Source organism: Apteryx mantelli, chromosome 2 (assembly GCF_036417845.1).
Source record: "Apteryx mantelli isolate bAptMan1 chromosome 2, bAptMan1.hap1, whole genome shotgun sequence".
NCBI classification, from domain to species: domain Eukaryota; kingdom Metazoa; phylum Chordata; class Aves; order Apterygiformes; family Apterygidae; genus Apteryx; species Apteryx mantelli.
The window spans coordinates 59,546,270-59,555,477 of record NC_089979.1 but is presented as its reverse complement, the minus strand read 5'-3'; the positions used below and the strand labels follow the sequence as shown (position 1 = coordinate 59,555,477).

General features: G+C 40.3%; 1 long non-coding RNA gene across 1 annotated transcript; it reads left to right on the top strand.

The window, feature by feature from the left end:
* The first annotated feature begins 358 nt into the window (after positions 1-358).
* Positions 359-2,548, top strand: LOC106482901 (uncharacterized). The gene is made up of 3 exons (XR_001292266.1): positions 359-375; positions 1,388-1,459; positions 2,515-2,548. It is a non-coding gene; the product is annotated as an uncharacterized lncRNA (long non-coding RNA).
* Positions 2,549-9,208: the final 6,660 nt, after the last annotated feature.

The following is a 9,208-nucleotide window of genomic DNA, read 5'->3' as shown; positions in this document are numbered from 1 at the left end:
CCCCTACCCCGACACACCCCCCTTATCTCAGTCCCAGCTGACCACAAATAACTGACAGCACCTAGTGCTGACTAGGAGGAGCTAGATGATCCTGGTTGCAACTGATGAGGCCAGAAACAGGCATGAGATCAGCAAAAAGGGTATATTTTCCCCAGCACAGCATGAGGTCATCAAAAAAGGGTATATCTCCACACCAAATATTGTATGACCATGAGTCAAACTCCATGCCCATAAATAGCGCTGCAGCCTAGAGCCCATGGAGCTCTCCAGCACGGCAGCAGGCTGCACGGCGGTGAATCTCTCCTTGAGCTGGGACGCCTCTCGAGGTTACTCTCCGGGAGTTAAGAGAACCTCTGACAAGAAACCGTTGGAGAGGTAAGAAACCGAGACTCGGGCACTAACAAATGTTCAGTAAGATTCGCTTGCTATGACTACGCTGTATGGCCATCTTCAATAAATCTGTTTGCAATAAACCCAGAGATAATAATATTACCAATAACACCACCCCAACCCACCCCCCCGGTGACAACTTCTCTTCCTTTCTGCTGTATTGTTTTACATTTATTCTACTGTTTAACCTATTTCGTTCCAATTTAGGGTAAAGGATAAGGATTTTAGATGTATGGGGGTACCAGAATATTATTTTTGTGCCTTAATGAAAGAAAGCATCCTCACCAGTTTTACTGACAATGAATTCTGAATCAGTATTTGTAATCCTATTGCTTAGCTACTACAAATAAGAACTGACAAATCACTTTCTTCTTCCTTTCCCTTTATAGCTGTATTCTTTTCTTGGAGCCTTACCACTAACACAGTTCCCCACAGTACCTTGTGGGAAAGTGTTGTCATCTGGGCCACTGCGTCCATGATGAGCTTAATTTCTGTAGGATGCCAGAGAAGTTAAATAGTTTACATAGTGTGAAGAAACAATTAAGCTGCCTAGAAGCTACATGATGCATAGCAAAATAATAGGTAAGAAGAGGACAGAAGCTTTGGAGTGAGCTTGATCTGCTGTACAGACAAGCAATTTGAAATGGCTGAAGTGATGATGAAGGGCACATTGGCTTAAAATTCGGCTGTAGCAAAACATTTCCAGCAATGACACTGCCATGCTGCTTTTTCAGTGTTCTTTTTTTTCTTTTGTTATCACTGTAGTATAAAAAATTATTTAAATATTACTTCATGCAGATATACCTCCTTTAATTCTGTAGCAGTTTGTAAACTAAACCAGATTTCACTCAAAGTGAAAAAGTTCAGAGAACTTTTCCTGGACTTTGCCACCTCTGGCAGGGGTGTAGCTTGAGAGGCTGAATGACCTTGAAAACAAATGAGCTACTTTCCACAAATCCTGTCCCTGCTATAAGAAGTGTCCTCTTTTCCCACACAGTGAACAAATGCCATGAAGATGAGCTCCAGCTACCTTGACAGCTGCTGCAAGTGGTCAGTTTTGCTCTTATGAGTAAGTTACCTCAAGATTTATATAACTGGTAGTAGAATTTAGATTTTGAAAAAAACTTGTTAAAAGTTCCACAAGTGTTTTAAGAGGTAAGATATATTTTCTCTTCAGTGAAACAATGACACAGTGTATAAATTGTTTATGGATGACATTAAAGCTCACAAATGAATTCTGCTAATTTTTCATGAATAAGTGACAGCAGATATTCAGAGACCCTTTAGAAAATAATTCTATATATATATATTTTTTTTAACTGCTCATGCAAATGATAAACAAAAGAATAGTGAAATGTCTGCATAATACTTTGGCTGAAATATAAATCTAGCTTCTCAGTTTTTATTGATTCCAGCTCCATAATATCTGAGTGTTTCCCAGGTTAATTAGATTAGCATAGCAGGGCTCCTAAAGGAATCTTTAGCTCTGCTCCCTCAGTCATTGTGTGAGACTAATTGGGGAAAGTTTGTTTGTTTATATGTTTGTAGGGAAAATGGTAGCTGCTATTGTGAATGTCATTCTAATTATAGTGGAAAAGATTTGTCAGAGAGGATGTATGAAGAAGATGTGGTCAGACTTTGAATTATTCTAGTCTTCCCTGAAAATTCATTCCACAAATAAATCTTGCTGCACCTTATATTCAGATCTCATAAATGTATCTCTCTTGGCATTGTGATGTGAGATATCACCAATGAAGATGGGATGTTTCACAATAAAAACTCTGAAGAAAAGAACTAAGATTTAGAAGTCTTCTGGAAATGAATTTCTAGTAGAGAATGAGGCTTTGTGTGCTTATGGCAACCTATGCTTATAAAAGCAGGGTCTCTTGATAGAAAGGAAACAATGCATCTCTATCATTTTGCCTTTCAAATATGAAAAATCATAGTAATTCCATTGTGAGTGTAGCGAATGCATAGATCGTTGTGCACAGATTCTCCTTGGATGCAAAGAATATTGTAGAAATAGTAAAGTCATCCTGGAAATGAAAGAGATCATTTATCAAGTTGTTCAATAAGAAGCAAAAGTAATGAGTCCTAGTTTCACATGTGTTTGTCCTCTTACAGTCCCAGAGCTTCTCCATGACATGTTCATCTGGGGAGAAACAATTCCGCAAGTTTCAGTATGGACCTATACCTACATGGATTGATTGGCCAATGCACATATGCCTGCTAGCAATCTGGCTGCTATAAAAAGGAAGATATAAGGCTGAGTTCTTCCTACTTTTTCCTCAATAGGTTTGCTTTTTTTTTTTCTATTATGCGCACCCATATTATGCACACCCAACAACTGTTGTATTGGGCATAATGATCTTTTTATCCCTCTTTCAAATCTGGTTGAAATTGGTCGAAAGGTTTACAAATAGTTCTGGTGAAAACTGGCAGACAAATAAGCAAAAAGACAAATGGAAATGGACAAATAATAGGCAAACAGAACACATAATTGCTTAAGACTTATTTCCATAGGAAACTAGGTGAAAAAGGACCTGTTTCTTCTCAACATTACTTCTATCTTATCATCTGAGCTCAATAACAAGGCCATTTCTGAAGCCCTGCATCACTTTGACAAACAGGAACTGCCACCTTCAGTGGCAGTATGTGACACTGCTTTGGAGAGTTCATCAAGGCATTTGTCAGATGGAGTGTGAAACACCTGCTCTTCATATAAGATTTGCTCCTGAAAGCATCCTGGCAATTTAGAACAGATACTGGCTGCTAAATTTACTGATATAAGACATAATGTCACAAGAAATAAATTTGTGTGTGCTCTCAATATTGCTCAAATGCAGATGGGGAACAATTTCTTTCAAACTGATCAATAATAGTTGCTCATTCCTGTGTAGCAAATTTGAAGATCTCTAAGAACATCAGTATTAATATTCAATGTTGCAGTTTGGAGAACTGAGACAGAGAGGTCATCTATCTCAAAAATGCACTGTGGAAGAATCTGCTTGCCCTCCTGGAAGGAGAGGCTGGTTAGCAACACAGTGTGACTGAATTCTTTAGTATGGCTTGAGATTGTTTAAATTACTTTGGGTAAACAAAGTCTGTACATTAGCCAAATAATCCTGACCGGATGGAGCAATGAAGAAAGACCAAGGACAGCACCACCCAGTGGGGGAGACCAGAAGCAGCACCTGGGAGTGCATGATCTGAAACCATTGGCACCTGCCACGCACCCGACCTCTGCAGGGCCCTACGGAGACCTCTCTGTTGGATCTGTGAGTAGGCTGACAAGCCACATAGTAGACAGCAGTATAGGAGAGAAATAAGAAAACCTGTCCCTGGGACTGGGGTGTGTGTGTATTATGCATGCATTCATGAGTAGATGTTTATGTGTAAAACCTCATATATTATGCTGAAAGCGACAGACATACTGGTGGGGTAGGCAAACCCTTGCACTGTTTTGTGATTTCACCACGTTTCTTTTGCCCTTACCCATTGTTGTTAGAGTGAATGCTATTTGTTTTATTTATGTCTTGCCAGTTATACATTAAGAACTTTTGAGGAAAGACTTTATCAGGTAGAATCTGTAGAGCAAGGGAAGCTTGTGGGGAGCTTCCCAGGATGGTTCTAGAGACCATAATGCTACGTGGAGCATCTGAGGAAGGGGGGGAACTGGGATCCTGAAGTTCATGCAAGGAGACTTCAGGAGTGAATAGGGAGCAGACGTCCCAAGGACCAGAGAAGAGTGAGGAGCGCTTGTTATAAGGAGAAATTCTTTGACTTCCTAGTCCATCTCACAAACAAGTATTCTCTTCAGGGTTATAATGGGCAGTGGGAGAATTGTTTGCAATTATGTATATATATATATATATATATATGCATATATATTTGTTTTTATGAGTGTATGCATATACATACATACATACATACATACATATGTCAGTTGCTGCTGATTCAGGGACCTATCTAAAGCAACCATTAAAATTCGTGATGGTTCCTGGTATCTGATATTTTTGGCATAAATATCTTCTGTCTTGCCATATCTCTTGAAAGAATAAGAATCATAGGCATAAAAAAGACCTCTAAGAAGGATTTTTATGCAAAAAATCTTGCCCTTAGTTGGGGGGAGGGGTTGTTTGTTTTCTTTTGTTATATCAATAGGTCAAACTTAAAATATTACCGCTCCTTAAAAATCCTCTTTCACATCAAAGTATATGAGTCTTCTTCTACCCTCAGATCAGACCCCATAAGCTCGTTAAGCATAAAATATTATTTTCAAATAATCTGTTATTTTTAGTGAACTCAAACTATTGTGCCACTTCCTCAGTTATCTATTTTCTAAATAATTTTAATACAATTTTAATATAATAAATTATGATTAGTAAATACTTCAGGTAATGACTAGCTGTGAAGATTTTCCACTAGACCTGTAATGTAGAAGACTTCACTACAGCTGCAAGTCTCCAAGGCTTAGCAAAAAAAAGTCCATCACAAAAGCTGCAGAACAGAGATCATTAGAGGAAAAAAAAAGTAACAATGAAGGACTCAGCAGACTGGAGACGATGGTTCCTTTATTTTTCTTGCAATGTTGAGACCAATCAGGCAAATGATTATGTGATAATAATATATATAAACAAGCATGGGGACATCACAAGTAATGAGAAGATCAAAGAATGCAAACACTTCTTACAGCTAAAGAGAATTCTGCAAGGTGTCTCATACACATGCAGGGAGATAAAATGCCATCACAAGTTGTGCCAAATATAAGTAGACATGTAGTCCTGTTAGACTACTTTGAAGCTTTTCTACCTGTAAAGTAAGGTGATCACATATCTAATGGCTTCTGCAGTCTTTTAAAGTAAGGATCTAAATCATTTTCCTGAGAAGAGGCTTATTTTCTCAGTGCAAGGCGAGTTGTGTAGAGGTATGTGAGGATGATAGGAAAGCTTGAAGTGGGGAGAAAAGGGTGTAATTACAAATTCATCCCCTGTGTGTGTGTCAGAACCTTGAATGTTACACGTGGTTTTGGTCCTCGCATCTCACAAAGTATAAAGTAGAATTAGAAAAAAAACTCAGAGATGGTAACAAGAATGATAAAAGTTATGGAATATCTTCTGAACAAGCAACAATTGAATAGACTAAGTCTTCTCAAGCAGGAAAAGAAATGACTGAGGAGACATATGATGGAGCTTTATAAATACTTGACTGGCATAGAATCAATGAAGAGGGAAACATTTTTCACTCTCTGTTCCAAAAGAGAACTAGAGGCCATACTGAAACTAGCAAGTGCTATTTTTGAAAAAAAAAAAAGAAAGAAAAGAAAAATATGTCTTCACACGAGTCGTAGGTAGAAGGTTCACAACTTGCCACAGAATCCCATAGATGCTAACAATTTATACAAGTTCAGAAATGGGCTGGACAAGTTCAGGGAAGAAAACTTAATCCTCTGGCTCAGAAAAGCCAAGAGCCTCAGACTGCTGGATTGACAGTAATTGGAGGAAGTATCTTTACATGCTTGTTCTTCCCATTTCTTCCCCCCTTCTCCCCCCCCCCCCCCCCCCGGGAACTGCTGCTGGCCCTGGCTGGAGAGGGAAGTTGTGACACATCGCTAGAGGGGTGTCTGGGACTCTTTCAGATTCCAGGGTTTGTTGTACTGAACTCGAGAGATCGTCATTTGTCAAGTGTGAGAATTTATTAGAGCTAAGAGGTTATAACAAAGCTAACAGTATAGCAAAGCTAGAAATATAACAGTACTGAAAATATATATACATATCAGAGCTCTGCAGTTCAATCACAGGTGCACGATACAATGACCTCTCTCACCATTTCACTGAGGGCCACCCATCCAGTATAGTTTTCCCTGGATTCTCTTAACAACAGGTGCTTGGTACAGCGACCTCTCTTGCCCCTTATGGGCCACCCTTCCGGTCTAAATTTCCCCAGTTTCTCCTCACCACGCTGACGGGTGGGTTCTCAGGTCTGCGGGCCAGCTCACCATGGATCCAAGTCCACACAGGTGTATGTGGCTTACTCCCTTTTATACCCAGGCAGAACAATGCCAGCCCATGGCCATACCAAGGTCACATGGCTCTAGTCAATACCAGTGTGCACATGAGCATGTCACCTCTTGCTCAGCCCAAACACTGCTCAGTGTGTAACAATGTGCCCATTAGCGGGTCATTCTGTGGGGAACTGCTCCACAGTGCTGAGATGTCTATGGTGTGGGTCTGCACTGTCACTTCTCCTTTTTTGGGACTTGTCAATCATGGGGTCATTAGAGGGTGTGCCCCCAAGCTACAGCAACCCCACAGCGTGGTGGCACTGGCCGTGGTGCACCCGGGGGTTGTTAACTCTTGAGGAGCACCCCAGAGCAAACCCCTCTTCTATGGGCTGCACCATCTGGAGTCCCCCGCTTGCCTGTGCAGTGCCTGTCAGAAGATCCTGTAGCTAACAAATATTTTGGACTAAATGAAGATACAGTCATAAATAACTTACCTTAGAGCTAATATCCCCCCATAGATAAGCCCAATAATACTGGAAAATACGGTTGTGTTTAGCCATATCTGGCATGATAATAAAACAGTAATTCATCTTAAAGTTCAGTGGAATACAAACAGCAGTAAGATCATTTTAAATATATATGGAGCCAAATTTTGGTTCACTCTCTAGTCAGCATGACTCAGCAGAATGCAATAGGGCAGAAGAAGACTTAGTATTTTTCTATAATTGCTTCACAGACTACTAGATATGTATTTATCAAATATTTTGTTTCTTAACCTCACGTTTTCTCTGCCAAGGCTAAAGCATGTAGGTGAAAAATATGTCATGGAAATTACAAATGGGTGTACAGGCTATAGGGAAATGATGTATGTAATGAATTAAATCTGCAGATTAGATAGAGAATACTAATGAGTTTAAACAATATCAGATCAGAGTGCTCAGATTCACCAGAATCACTGAGCCAGAGCAGGCAAGTTTGTGCTCTCTCATTCTTTCTCTCTCTCTCTTTTTTTTTTCTTCCTCTGCAGCCTGAACAGATTAATTACTGGTTCAGTGCAAGGTTAATAATCACTATCAACTGTCAGATTCACTTAAGAGTTTACTGAAGAGATATTAACAACACACTGACATTGCAAATCTTGGGACTTCTGAGAAGTCAACTCCTCCAGGAAAAGAGGGAACTGAGACTCGGGGAATACTTTGTGCAGACAAACACTGCTCTACCACAGCAGTTTAGCTGGTTTACATAAAATTAATAAGTGGTGCCCCTTCCCCACCCTAATGTAACTGGAAGCACAGGGAAAGAGATTAGAGAGAAAGGACATTATGGGGACAATAATGTCTGGAAGTGTGACAGGCAGTTTTATTCTTTTTTTCTGAAATATGACAGTTAATGACAGTTTTAATATTAAGAGTAGTTCATTTTATGGGGAATCTCAAATTAAGAAAATAGTAGGAATCAAGTCACCATCTATGGGTTGAGGAATAAAAAAACAAAAAAAAATCAGTGTGTGTGTCTGTGCATGTGAATACTTGCTGAGGTGGAGGATGGAAGGATAAGAGATATTAAACTGTTGGACTTCCAGGGAGGAAACATCTTAAAGAATAGCACAGCAGTAAATTAGAACTAAGCTGTGTTTTTTACTAGCTAGAGCACTATTTCTTTTGCTTGTGTAGGAAGTAGTGTAGTAGATCCTTTAAAATAAATAATCCAGAATCTGACAGTTCCAAGGATAATGTCCTGCACTGATTAAGACAGAGCTGTGCTTCCTCCAGACACACTCTGGGGAATCTGAACTGACTGACTTAAGGGCAAAAGAAACAAACAAATAAACCTTAATGTCTTCTTACTGCTGCACAACTGCTGAGGTGACGCAGCTGCACTTTTGGATACCTTGTTTGCCTGACCAGAGTTTATTTAAGAAGCAACCAGAGTAGAGCTTTTACTTGATCTCACACGCTCCCTGGCTCACTCCCCCACAGCGCTACATTCACTAGGTCTCCACTTCCCAACAGGGAAGTTACTGCTGCTCTGGGAAGGTCGGGCAGAAAGACATGTTGGTCCGTCTGTGCCGCTGCTCGCAGTTACCAGCCTCGGGCGTTAGCAGCCAAGGTCCCTGGGAGTCCCCCAGCATTCATCTCCACGCATCTCCCCCCTCTCCAGGAGGTCTCCCCACTTCCAAGATCCTTCCTGAAGCCAGGACCTTCACCTTCTTTCTAAACCCCTTTCTTCTTACCAGCACCACTTCTTCTTTCCAACACTGCTTCTACATTTTCAGAGCCCATCTTTTTGGCACCAGATCTTCTTTCCTGCCCCCCTGAGGTCCTGCTCTTCTCAGTCTAAATAGTTCATTTGCAGAAACACAACAGGTGACCAGCCTCCAAACTGGTGATTTTCTCATATCTCTTTATTTATTGGAGGATTCAGGACATGCCACTTTTGCTTAGTCCAGGTCTATCAAAATTTACAATCAGACCATGCTGGTTGCAGCTAGCAAGTAGCAGGCTTCTGCTTGAGAGTTGAAAAGCTCAGTTTTGGACATTCACACCCCCACACGCATACATTGAATTATTTGCCACCTGTTAACATTCGCAATTTACTCTATTATTTTGCCTACAACACCTTGATGGGAAAATCTTTAGGACTTGAGCACTCCAAAGCATTAGTCTTGTGAGGAAGACCAGAAAACGTATGTTCTTCTTACCTGACCCTATAATGTCATACAGTACCACTGTATTGGCTTTTGGCACTGCTAAAGAAGACAGACCTTGACCATGGAATACTCATATAGCCTTCTTTTATACTTAGATATAT